Consider the following 14,277-nt stretch of genomic DNA (forward strand, 5'->3'; position numbering starts at 1 on the left):
ATGCGAAAATCTGAGTTTTTTTTTAAATATACTTGGCGGAGAAAGCCCAGATTCCTTGCAGTCTGAGTTGGGGAAAAAACAGAGGGGCTGATGTTGATTGTTAGCTCAAGAGTGGGACACTCTTTTCCCGGAAGAAAAAGCAGCTCAGTCTTCTCAAGGTTGAGCTTGAGGTGGTGAGCAGACACCCACCGAGAGATGTCTGCTAGACAAGCAGAGATGCGTGCGACGACCTGGGTTTCAGAACGGGGAAAAGACAGAATTAATTGGGTGTCGTCAGCGCAGCAGTGGTATGAAAAACCATGCAGGCTAATGACCGATCAGAGCGAGTTTGTGTACAGAGAGAAGAGGAGGTGACCAAGGACAGAGCCCTGAGGGACCCCTGTAGTTAATTGACAAGGGTCGGACGACTCGGACCCTCTCCAAGTTACCCTGTAGGTGCAGTCTTCGAGGTATGAGGTGAGGAGGGAAAGTGCAGAGCCTGAAACTCCAAGTTCTTGGAGAGTGCGAAGGAGGATCTGATGGTTCACCATGTCGAATTCAACAGACAGGTCCAAAAGGATGATGACAGAGGAGAGGGAGGCTGCTTTAGTAGTGTGCAGTTCCTCAGAGACAGCGAGGAGAGCAGTTTCTGTTGAGTGACCTGCCTTGAAACCAGACTGGTGCGGATCCAGAAGGTTGTTCTGATGGAGATAACAGGAGAGTTGTTTAAAGACAGCGCGTTCAAGTGTTTTAGACAGGAACGGGAGGAGAGAGACAGGCCTGTAGTTTATAACATCAGACGGGTTGAGAGTGGGTTTCTTTAGGAGAGGGTTTACTCTTGCCTCCTTGAGACTGTTTGGAAAGTGACCAGAAGTTAGAGAAGTGTTGATGAAATGGGTGAGAAACGGTAGAATATCAGGAGCGATAGTCTGAAGGAGTTTTGAGGGGATAGGGTCCAGAGGACAGGTGGTAGGACGGGCAGAGGTAATGAGGTTAACACTATAACCGCCAGAGGTCGCTGTATACCTAAAACCGCCAACGGGTAAAATGTACCCGCTATTGATTTTCAAGGTATAATGTTCCTTTATTTATCATACAGAACAGTGAGTTTTGATCGCACAGGGATGAAATTTATACCAGTAGAATCTGTGGACTCTCAACTTTTCATATGATATAGTTTGTGCAGATAGCATGAAGTATAAAAGACCGCTTAGAGTGCTGATTTAAACGCTTGGTGTTAGGCTTGTGTTTTGGTACAAATCTCTCTATCTATCTATCTATAACTATCTACAGATCTATCTGTAATGTTCTGTTCTATGGACATAATTGTCTACATAAACAGACGAGGCGGACTACTTCTCTCATTCCGAGTGTTCATCTTTATTCAACTGGCACGTAACCTGCACACATGCATTACGTCCTCAACGTGAACTCAGTCATCCAAGATCTTGTATTCTCCAAGATGTTACACTATCTACTGTATAGCTATCCATCTGTCTATCTCTCTCTCTATCCATCTATCAATATATCTCTCAATCTATCCCTCTATCTATAAGGAACCACAGTAGACAAAAGGCGTTGCTATAGCAACACGTCATGTTTACGCTGCATTTTCTATGAGGTAAATATTACCCGCTAGCGGATATAGGTATAAATGGAATCTTTGTTGGCGATTTTTTTCAATCTGACTTCATATTGACAATTGTTAACAACAGAGGGTTCTACATAACACACTTTCAGGAAAAGTCACGGACTGGGAGACTTTAATATGTTATTGAAAAAAAGTTACATACTGTAACGGACTGGTTATAATGTTGATGTTTGATGTGTTTGTTGTTCAGAGTTTGTTTGCATTTTACAGAGTGTCAGTGAACGTGCCACTGTTTTGATGGACGGTTCTTGTGACCTGTAGCTGTGGGTTTGGGTGGGAGAGTGTTGTCTGGTTGGTTGGTTGGGGCTGGAAGAGGGAGGTTCCTGGGGAGAGAGACGCGGGAAGCTCGGAGAGAGCTAGCGGGAGACGTGACGGAGTGTGAGAATACGACAGGGTTAGTGGATTGTTTGGCGTGGTTATGGCCAACAGTAACCTGTGATCTGTACAATAAACTCCCGGATAAAGGACAAACTAAGCCTCCCTGTGTTCCTGTAGCGAGACGCTACTATACAATCAAAAAACAGCTGCGGGCAAAATTTACCCGTTGGCAGTTCTAGTGTTAAGAACCTCACTTGGAGAGAGAGGGGCAAAGGAAGTTAGTGTGTGGGTGAACGGTGGGTCTGGTGACCCAGTGATGACTAATGGCGAGTCGGAAAAAGAAGAACGAATATCATCAACCTTTCTTTCATAGAAGTTAACAAAGTCGCTTGGAAGAAGGGAGAAGGGGGAAGGGGCTCTGGGGGGGGGGGGGGGGGTCCAGGAGGGTGGAGAAGATAGAAAATCGTTTTTGAAATAGGAAGAATGGATCTTATGTTGAAAGAAATGGAAATGGATCTTATGTTAAAAGAAAGTGCTTTTTGCCTGAGAGATCGAAGAAGAGAAAGAGGAGAGGAGAGCTTGATAGGTTAGGAGGTTGTCAGGGTGTTTGGATTTCCACCATTTCCGCTCAGCTGCCCGAAGGATGGTTCTATTAGCACGCAGTGCGTCATTTAGCCAGGGAGCAGACGAACCTGCCGAGATGTGAGAGGACAGAGAGAGTCCAGAGAGGATGAAAGAGAGGAGAGTTTCTGCAGCAGAGGTTGGAGGCAGGAGTTGGAACAAGTCAGACGAAGGGAGGGCTGAGAGCACTGATGAGGTAAGACTAGAGGGGGAGAGGGAACGAAGGTTACGGCGGACAGGTGCAGAGTTAGAAGAGATTTGTTTGTTATGTTTGGAAAGGGGTAGAGAGAATGATATGAAAAAGTGGTGTGATGCGGGTTTACAGAGGGTTTAGAAGTAGTGCAGTTCCTTGAGAATATGAGATCAAGGACATTGCCAGCATTATGAGTTGGTGGGGATGGAGACAGTGAGAAAGCAAAGGTGGTTAAAAGAGATGTTAGTTCAGATGTCTTCCCTGTCTGGAGGTTGAAGTCTCTGAGAAGTACAGTGGGAGGGCCGGTTTCAGGGATGTGTGAGAGGAGATTATCTAATTCTTCCAAGAAGTCCTCCAAGGCGCCTGGTGGACGGTAGAGAACAACAATGGTTAATTGTATAGGGTGGGTTACAGTAACGGCATGGAATTCAAAGTTGGAAGGAGTGAAGTTAGGTAGTTTGAAGAGGGAAAAGATCCATTTGGGAGAGAGCAGGAGACCAGTGCCACCTCCTCTGCCAGTGGGTCTGGGTGTATGGGAGAAGGAATATGCTGTGGAGAGAGCTGCTGGGGTGGATGTGTTGGATGGAGTGATCCAGGTCTCAGTGAGAGCAAGGAAAACCAGAGACTGCAGGGAAGTGTAGCCAGAGATGAAGTCAGCCTTAGGAACAGCTGACTGGCAGTTCCACAGGCCACCTGTAACTAGATGTTGGATCTCAGTGGAGCATGTGGGAGATGCACAGGGCCAGTAATAATTGTGAGAAGACACATGAACAGGAATGGAGAATACACATGTTTTTTAGCAAGAGTGGATAAAAACACCAGCGATACTTAGCTCATTTAAAGTAGGATTTACCTCATCTTTGCCTCCCTCGTGACTCCAACAGGACTCTATTGTCTTTGTCAGTCTTCGTCTAGCTGACGCTTCTTCTTCTTCTTCTTCTTCTTCTTCTTCTTCTTCTTCTTCTTCTTCTTCTTCTTCTTGGCGGATTGCAAACAACTTAAAAGGTGCATACCGCCACCTACTGTACATGAGTATGAATCATCACATCATTCCAACTCTTTAACTTATCTAGCTGACGCTCCAGGAAAATTCTACCTAAAATGGACATCTGATTGCTGAGTTGTCACAGCTGTGGGGCCACGCCCCTTTAATTAGTTAACTCTCTGCAGCTGATGGGCCTCAATAGGAAATCGAAACTGGCTCACTCCTGAGTTGTTAATGAAACTTTTTAGTGGCACAATAGTTTACAATTATATTAAACCCTAAGTTATAAAGTTACGAGTTTAACCCTTAATACAGTTACCCCTACTCAATAAAGCTCTTAGTATTCTACAAATGTTTAAATCAAAGCTAACCCTAGCAGCCAGTTAGTTCAGTTTTAAGGTTTCTGTCGAAATAATTGTCCCAGATGTCTACCTGAAAATACTGTAGCGGTTTTGAGAATGAAATCACAATTTCAATCAGCTCAACTACAGAGCATTTATACAGAGCACACACACGGAAATAGAGAAGTCTAAAAACAGAATGTTACTCACACAATTACTGCACAGTATTCTGAGCCCCATTGATTTTGCTCACCGACAGCAAAAAAATTCCGACATTATACAATTTAAAATAAAAACAATAATCTTGGCTTGATATTGAGTAAGAAAATGTTTTTATGAACCCCACAGCTTCCGGTCTTCCAAGACCCGACCGGACAAAAATATGTGGTGCAGACACGAAACATAATACCAATAGAAATAAATTGCTTTTAAAATCATTCTATGCAACACGAAAACAAGGGGAAAATCGTGTTAGCGAACACGAATCAATAGATATAATTTCGTAACTATAACACAAAATGCCGTGAGACTGGGTTGCATTTAGTCACTTGTAAGCAACCGCCATTTTTGTTACACATAAAAGCTTCAAACATTCACAAGTGCAGGATGTATTTTATGTTGTAGAACAAATTAGTGTATTTTAAAGAGCATCTTGCAGGTTTTTATTTTTTCTACATTTATGCTTAAACTTGCTTGAAAATTACAATTAAAAAAGTGAATGGAGGATTTGATATGTTTTACGAGACATAAGGGCAGGAATTCAGAGGGAAAGGAGCAATTTTGAGCTCTGCTCTTAAAAACGGCTTTTTTTTAAAGGTCATACGTCAAACGCGTCATATTACATCACACAGGGGACACATCTCCTCTCTCTGACCGCGGGTATAGTAGAGTTGCGTTGAGTAGAGCGGTTGTGTTTTAAGGAGCTGGTATTTTTCGGTAGTTTTACATTGTATTTCACCATTTGTAATCATGGTGCAGTATTGTGTTTGTGCAGGTTGCACAAATATCAGCCTGTCAGGACATCGAGTCCACAGTAAAAAGGACCGGAGCTAGCGTTCGTTCCTGGGTGCGTTGTGCATCCACCTCCCTGCAGCACATACTCTCCACAGCTTTATCAGGAAACCGTATTACTTCTCTCTCCCCCCCCCCCCCCCCCCCCCCTCGCTGCTCTCTCACTCTCCCCTCCGGTACACAGCACCGTAAGACGTAGTGTGGAGTTGCATTAGGTAACGCTGTGGTGGCTGTACTGCTCCAGCCGTGTGCTTTGTGTCTTTGTGTTTGTTTGTTTCCCCCTGTCTGTGTTATTTGTGTGTGAGTGGTGGCTGTCACTCCTGGCTCCCGGCTCAACCTCCACTCACCTGCTGCAATCAGCTGTGCACCCTCCCCGACTACACACCTGCTTTCCATCAAGCCATTTACAACGACATATCAAGGCGCCTCATATCGAGGCTCCACAACCTTTCTCCGCCAGATCATCAAGTATCAGCCGTATCTCGCATCTCTCCTCCGGTACACAGCACCGTAATGTGGAGTTGCATTAGGTAACGCGAGATACGGCTGATACTTGCGCATTAGTTTCTGTTATGGATCATTATCAACAGTCCTGCTAGTAACGTTACTATATTATCAATTCTACTTTAGTTATAGCCTGATATATGATAGCTAACTTTACAATGTTGTGATGTGACGTTAGCTAACATTCTGTAGCTAACGCCGGTCACTCACCAAGATAGCTGCCCAGTTCTCCACTGGTTCTCTTCACACCACAGCTCAATTTCTCTCCGATGGCCGTTATTTCTTCTAATCCTTGGCTGCTCCTGGTCTTTTGGACACCTAGCAGGCTCATAATTATAAGGTTGTGGTCCGTCATATGCATTCGAATATTCATGTTCAACTTCTTCTGTGTCTTCTGTGTCGAAACTAGCATTGGGATCCATGTTTATTAATACGTTACACCGGCCGCTCTCCCCCTTGTTTCCCCCATGTTACGTCACACGCGGGAGGTCACGTGCCGAGGCTTTTTTATGCGGAAGTGAACATTTCTTACAAAAACGACGCCAGATGTCACTGTAGTGTATATTTCTGTATATTTTTTTGAAAATCTAGTGTATTCATCATTTCCGTACACATTTATTCACAGGTTTCTTTAACCTGGAAGTTGCTCTTTAAGCTTCTGTTAACCACATTTCAGGGATCTAACCAAAGAAAAAACTGTGACTTTAATTTAATTTAATTTAATTTCAATCTTTATTTCGAGCAGACATATTATGTTATATTGCCACATAACAAATACAAAATAACAAATGTGAAAAAACAGAATACCGTATTGTTAAAATACAGTATTTATCCACATTCATGATACAAAAAAAGTCTTCATATTAATAATAATAATAAGAAAAATCTTTAAGACGAGGGAACCCCCCCCGCATTGACAGTTTACACTCACAAATTCCTACTCCTAATATTCATACTTTATAGATTGGATATAATAAAAGAGTAAAAAAAAGAAAGTTGATCCAAATATTAGCTGCATGATTTCTAATCCCCACATTTACTCCCAGCTCTATGGTGAGGATTTGTAAAGTCAATCAAGACATCATATTCAGATTTTTTCAATATGAACATGGATTAGTAACACAATATCTATATCTTGTGTATTTATCTTTTTGTTTCATGATGATACTCAAATATAAGAGAGACCTTCTACCACTTACTTGAAGAGCCACATATAGGGAGCTATAAACCCTGTCATAAATCAATATAAAGGCTCACACTCATCTAGTCAAAACACTAACAGGTGTCATCCATCATCAACGTATGTTTGTATGTACAGAGATACGCAGAGGGTCGAATGGTGGTGAGAGCTATGGACAGTACTCTGAACTCAACTGTCTAAAATGCTGAGATATCATACTGGATTAGAGAAACTCAGCTTTATAGGCCGACACAACATATGGCTATAAGAGTTTCTATTTGGTTTCATAACCATTGGCTTTAACCATGACGGTCTACAAAAATACATCATCACTACTCCATTCTATTGCATTGTTTTTCCAGTTAACACAACTTAAAATAAAATGTGATTGTGCTTCAAGTCAAGAACTAGTCATTCAAGTGTTGCAAACGACTCGTGCGACAAAACAATGGATGTAAAACTCATTTTTAATAATGACTTATACGTTCACACCGTACAGTCTACAGTGAAAGTCCAGTTTGTTTAACCCAGGAGTGGGGAACCTCCGAGACCATTTGGTACGGCCCTCGAGGTCATTTATAAACATGCGCAAAAAAGAAAAACATTTAAGAAAGCTAGACCGCAAAAAAAAACACACCAGCCTAACGTGTCATCACGTGGTATATGTCTCGTCTGACAGGGGTGCAGTTCTGAAGGAGAGCACCAGAACGCCGCTCCGGCACTTCCAAAAATTGCAGTACCCATAAGGAGCCATACACATGCCGCAGTTTTTGCGTGGCTGTGTCTTAGTTGAAAGCCCAGTGTCGATCTGTTCATCTGACATACTGATCATACAGTCAATAACTTTGTTGTCATTAGCATCTGGTTAGGTTAGCTAGCTATGCTAACGAATATAAGAAGCTTTTTCTACAACCAGTGAGGTAAAGGCACATCTTTATATGATCATTATATTTATAAAAAATATGAGAATAAAGTAAACAGGTATAAATAGGGTTGGGTACCGAGAACGGGTTCCGGTTCGGAACCGGTTCCAACATTTCAATTCCAACGGCATTATTTAGACATGTGAATTTCGGTTCCGCTTTTCGATGCCTGAGGAAATGTTTCTCGCTGCTCTCCGTAGCCTACTGTATGACTGCGGCTGGGCGGGAAATGTAGCGTTGTGCCTCCACTTTCTACAGAGTAACCTGAGACCAGGGGCCTCATTTATAAAGGGATATACGCTCAAAACATGGCGTACGCCAGTTTCTACGCAATGTTTGCGATTTATAAAACACTAACTTGACGGGAAAACGTGCAGTCCTCCACGCAAACTCTAACCCATGCGTACGCACTAAGCACAAAAACGGGAGAGACGAGAAACTGCGACACCGTTGGCAGAAGGAAGAATGGAGAGAAATATGTGGAAATAATACCATAAATAAAATGTTACCTCTCATTTATCATATATGAAGAATTCATTTTCACAAATTGATTAAAGCCAATCTTAAAATGATTTAACAAACGCCTGTTTGTGACTCCTCAGTGCACACAAAAACATAACTTGGAGAAATAAATAAATACGGATAATGTTATTTAAAACTACCTCGAATATGTTGTGTTAAAGGCCATGTAATGCATCTAACACAGGTGTTTTTTAACATGTAGTTTAGATATCACCAGAATAAAAATAAAAATAAATGTTTAAAGTTTGGTCATAATTAAATGACATATACGTTAAAAACCGATGTTGGTTCCGAAGTTTGCCGAGTACGCCCCCGATCACTCCCGAACGAGCGGTGACGCCACGCATGGCAAATATTGCCATTTGATCAAATCAGTCCAAATGGCAAGCAACGCGACAACTTCAGACAGCGACAGCGATCATTCAAGCTCAGATTCGGTGGGTTATCTGGATTCAGTTACAGAAGTAGAGAGTGAACCAGCTAGCCTTTCACTTCAAGGCATCTTGCCTTATCAGTACGAGCCTCCTGCCCGGCAATCGAACAACGAGGCAGAAACTTGTGAAAGAGAAGCGGATTCCGCAGCCGGCGAGACTCGAGTCGGCAATACTGAATGGTAAATTCTGTTTTATTTAATTTGACCTGCACTAAATGTCGATCTTAATTTGTCATCTGTTCCTCACACGTCCGGCAGATATTGTTTTTTTTTATGTTATGTACAATATTCAGGTGTAAATGTCAATGCTGTGAAAGCATGCCCACTGCAGATGAATGTGTATGTTGCAGAGAGATCTGGCAGGTGATGGAACAAATAGACAGTGTGTAACCTACTGCCAGATAGAAGACACCGACGAGAAACCAAGGTGCATTATTAGCCACCCAGGCTTTAGAGAAGGCTGTCTCAGTGTTTGGACACTGAAAATAGCGTATCTTCAGTACAAACAACAACACAGAACAGTTGATGGCCCACTACACCAGTAAGTAAATATTGATTGACCCAACTGCCTATTGCAGCTTTGCTTAATACTTTTAGTCGCTACAGATATGGTACACTTTTAAAGATACCATTAAACTCTTTCAAGCAGTCAAAAACAGCTTGGCTTTTATTTTTTCTGTGTATGCAAGTTCAATGTATGCTTGGGAAAAGAAACAACTACACATGTGAGGAAATATATAAGAGGTCTATGATTCTGTCAAGCAGTCATGTACAACCTCATATTTATTTTGTACAAGTAAAATACAAATATCATGTTATAAGCCAATTTGTAACCATTGCTACATACAGTAATAGTACTACATAACATTTTATTTTTCTCCAAATATATTTATAATCTGTATACTTTTTTTTCATTAGGAAGTATTGATATACAGCTTATCGACAGTTTGTACGTTGGTGCTGGGGTGTACTCGGCCCAAAAATCTGAGTCCCGCTGCCTGCATGTGCTGTAACCGAGATACGGAAGACTTACCCTGAACCAGGAGGCCGCTATCAGGGATTTCAATGGCCAAATCTGTAATTTGACATAAGTCATGCAGCTGAACTGGTTAAAATGGTTTCGCATGATGTAAATAATTTACAAAGTACATCATTTACAATATTATTTTTCCAAAGAAAATGTACTGTTTGATAAATAAAAAAGGGTTCTTTTGTTAGTTTTTCACTTGTAACATTTGATCTTTATTGCAGTGTACATTAGTCTATTTTGGTATATGTGCGAGCCCACAAATAATTAAAAGTGGTAAAAATAATAAAGATATTCAGACGTAATTCATTTTTGGCCTTACTTATTTCACTTCAACTTTTATATATTTCAGTCACTAGGCAAGTTCACTGTACTCTGGTGACATTTAGCTCAAGCTGGCATAACACCTGTAGTAACTTAATTCTGACCCGAGTTTTGTGCACAATCTTCCAGCACCCATGATCAATGTTTATAGCAATCAGGAAAAATTCACAGCTCAAAAGTATTTTTAAATTCTTAGGGCTTTAATTCAGCTTCTCTACCAATGATAATAATATCTTTAATGCTAATCTGATCAACCAGAAGAAAGTAGAACCTGGATGTTGGAACACTGTGCCTACTGGTTCAGTAGAAGTGCATTGCACGAAATGTAGGTCCCGACACCCCACCAACAAGCACAGACATAAACAGCAGAATGTAATGTATTTGGCAATAATATCAGTGATATGAGTGAGTAGAAACAATCACAACAAAAGAAAAATGTATAATATTGATGGCTGATCACCAGAGGATTCAATAACCAGTTTGACAGTCTGCCAGGTATTATGTTAATACAGTATATAAGCATAGAGATATTGTCAATTTTATTTGAAGAACACTATTATGAAGTATCACCCATAGATACAAGAAAAGTTTTTGTACAAAATTAAAAGGAACTGTTTACACAAGATAAGAACCACACCACAAAAGAAAGCAGGAATCTTATTTCAAAGCAAAGATTAAAGCTAGTCTAGTAAACACTGTTACTGGTTAATGAACCGACACCTGTGCTGACGCACTGCCTCATCTTTATCGGGGTGGTCCATCTCTGAGGCCAAAGGTTGTGGTTCTTGGTCACGGACTTCTTGGATGGACTCTCTCAAGTCCTGTGGCGAGTCAGAATAGGCTTGCAGAAGATCTTCAAGAATGTTTGTTGTGTACTCTAAAAATAATAGAATAGTTTAGCAGGGTCGGAATGCTCATGTGTTACTGTATTGGTAATTTGGTATATTAAAATCTGTCCCCTATCTAAACTTACTATATGTTGCTGGTGTCTTTTCCTTGCGTACTGAATGTTGACCCTTTTTGAACTTTGGGAAACGGATTGTGAAACGCTCTTGGCCCTCTCGAGTCACAGCCTTTAGTCTTGCACTGTTTTCGTTGTAGTGTAGTGCTGCCAAGTAGTACCTGAAATAAATATTTAAAACGATGATTTCTTATGTAGACTGAACAATTACAGAAAATATAGAATCAAAGTATCCCTAAAACACAATTAAAAGAAATCCATTTAGTACAAGGCTATCATTAGTTACCTAGCAAGGTGACAGAGCCACATGAATCCTGTATGCTTCGGTGCAAAGCGAATGATTAAACTATGGAATGCTTCCAGATATTATGTTTGGTATGTACTCGAGATCTTCTTGATGTCCTTAAGTACATGGGGATTGGTTAAGATGTCATTCAGCAGCTCAGCTGGCTTAGATCCTGCAATAAATAGTTTACATTTTTAGGGAAAGAGATTAACACCAGGACTGCTGCCTGGGTAGGTGGTTTTCTGATTTGGCAACTAAATTTGACTCTTAATTTTGCCTTTAAATTATTCCAGTATGTGCAAAAACATTTTCCATGTACCTGGTTTAAGCCATTGTTTATTTCTGTTGTCACCTACTAAATGGGCATGGTCACACATGGGGTATATCTCGGTATCATGCTCATGTATGTCTTGCACATGGTTAGCAACAGACTTCCACTTTTCCCCTAACAAGTCAGCCTGCCCTTCTGGAACTGTCCCTGCGACATAGTGCATATGGTGAATGATCGATTTCTTCCACAAACCAACATCTTCACAACCCTTCTTTTTGGCGAGGGCATCGATCTTTTTACCAAGTCCTGTAATTAAAAGATTCAATTAATTACCAACATACATGTAGCAAAGAAGCATATATAATACAACACAAATGTACAATAATCTAATAAATTCAGTTCTACTTCCATAATGAGCAAACAAATTCACACCTTTCGCTATATGCCATGCATCGAAGTGATGTTTCAGCTCTGCTGTGCGGGGGTTGTGCGGAGTTTCTTCTCTCAGGTACTTTGCAATAGATTTGTGCCTGTCAGTTACCATAGATGCGACATCCAGCTCATGCGTCTCGGTCAGGAGTGTCAGACACCTCTTCAAGCCCTCGAGCTCACAAGCATTGCTGCTGGTTACCTCATTGCTCTGAATAACGACATAAACAACATTGGTAATATGTCATCATTGTCCTATACTGTATTTGTACAGATGTAGCACTGAATTTCGGACTCCAGCTTACAGCTTCCTGCCTACTACCTGCCAAATACCAGTATAGAGGAATGTTAAGCCCTCCCACTATTTTCCAAGAGGGCGTTGCCAGATTTTCAATTTCAGTTTTTAACCAGGAGATGGCGCTTCATTCACAAATACAGAAAGACAAGTTTCATGGACTTTCAGTTGTGTTTTGAAGAGCATTTGAACACATCAATATTTTAGATCAACTAAAGTATATCTAATCTTGTAATTCAATAATATATAGTCTTTATATATTAAATAATCATAATGTAAATGTTTACATTACACTTCTTTATTTGTTATGCTCATACTTTAACCTTTACAATCGTTTGCTTTAATATGCAGTATATTTTTGTGTTTGCTTCCTCCTGCTCCCTCTCGGACACATACTGTATGATTTATTATTAATATGAAGATATTATTAAGATAAGATAAGATGTTACTTTATTGATTGAACATTTTAGTTTAGAATGTGCTGTCCCATGGTAATTCAGAAGGCTTACAGGTCACATTCCGACCATTATTTAAAACAATAGGTGCTTTCACACCGTCTACAGTTTGATTTGTATAGAGGGAGCTCTGTCAGTTTTCGAATTACCCATTTGCTTTCGGGGAGCCCTATTTTTCAGAGCACATCCTGCTACTAAATATGTCACACGCACGCTCTGTTGACTGGCGCAGCAGCGCGGATGCTATAAAAACACTCTTCTACTAATACAGACGGTGTCACTATGCCGGCGGATGTGGCCGTTGTTGAAGCCTCTTCAGGCTCCGCATCGGCAGGCCTCTCCCTCGGTGTGGAGCTGTCAAGCTCGACCCTAACGCCGCTTACAGCCGGCCAACTAAAAGTTGTTTTCCGTTCACGTTGTCATTTTTAGACTCATTCGCTTCTTTGCTTGTGAATCTAAAAGCTGTGACGCTTGGCTGTTTTCGTTTTGCCATATTTTTTTATTACACAGCCAGAGTTAAAAAAATATCAATATGAACATTTCAAATACCGCGCCGGCATCACCACCATAACCATAGCAACGTAAGTAAGAATGCAGCGCCGCCACCTACAGATGGCAACACCCAGACATATTCACAAATATAAAACAAATATTCAGAAACTGTAATGAACAATAACTATTATTTATTTCAAGAACTGTTATTTACAGAAACTCAACATTTCTAATCTGTGTGACACAAATATGCACGATTGTTTTGGGCTCCCCCTATTTATCTCAAAGTCAGCCTTCAGGGGAGCTCCATCCCTCTTCGGGGGAGCCAAGCTCCCCCTAGCTCCCCCCCATTTCGAACAGTGTCTATGGCTGAATGGCCAGCAATTAGGTGCGGCGCATTTATCATAGGTGATCAGAACTAACTGCCTGCCGTCAGATTTCATTTAAAAAACAGATCTGATTTTAAGACTATTTCTGTGCTCATAAAGAATGATAAGAATAAGAATAATGCGTATTGAACTGGTTTCATTAATTAGTGAGTTTATTTAACACTAGAACCGCCAATCGGGTCAATTTGTGTGTTGTGTGTGTGCAATGTAACTTTTTTTCAATAAAATATTAAAGTCTCCCAGTCCGTGACTTTTCCTGAAAGTGTGTTATGTAGCACCCTATGTTGTTAAAAATTGCATTCTAAAAGCGGGATTTGATGGGTTTAGGTAGGCCTATACAAAAACCTCTGGCGGTTCTAGTGTTAAGGTAATTAGGTACAGTAGAAGCCCTTTTTTTTATCAGTAACGAATTTAGCAGTTGAACATAAAAGTCAACTAACTGAGGGTCACTTGCAATTACAGTGTTGTGTCTAACTGTAAGCTTGTCACTCAGAGTAACCTACCATTAATTTAGCTGCTGGAGAAGAAAGATCAAGGGGGGAGGGGGGGAGAGAGCTGTGGTTGATGGGCCATTAGTTGTCTAAATACACAGCTGAGAGCTGCCGTTTCATTCAGACTGTTTAAAAAACTGTAACAACGGACTATTTTTCTTAGCGGATGCATGTCAATTTAAATCAATACATACAA

General features: G+C 40.9%; 1 long non-coding RNA gene across 1 annotated transcript; it reads right to left on the bottom strand.

Annotated features, from left to right (window-relative positions):
• Positions 1–9,265: 9,265 nt before the first annotated feature.
• LOC307045455 lies at positions 9,266–12,167 on the bottom strand. Its single transcript, XR_013809923.1, has 3 exons — positions 11,963–12,167; positions 10,986–11,836; positions 9,266–10,889 (listed from the first exon to the last, which is right to left on the bottom strand). It is a non-coding gene; the product is annotated as an uncharacterized lncRNA (long non-coding RNA).
• Between the last annotated feature and the right edge of the window lie 2,110 nt (positions 12,168–14,277).

This window comes from Notothenia rossii (genome assembly GCF_949606895.1).
Source record: "Notothenia rossii genome assembly, chromosome: 6".
NCBI lineage: Eukaryota > Metazoa > Chordata > Actinopteri > Perciformes > Nototheniidae > Notothenia > Notothenia rossii.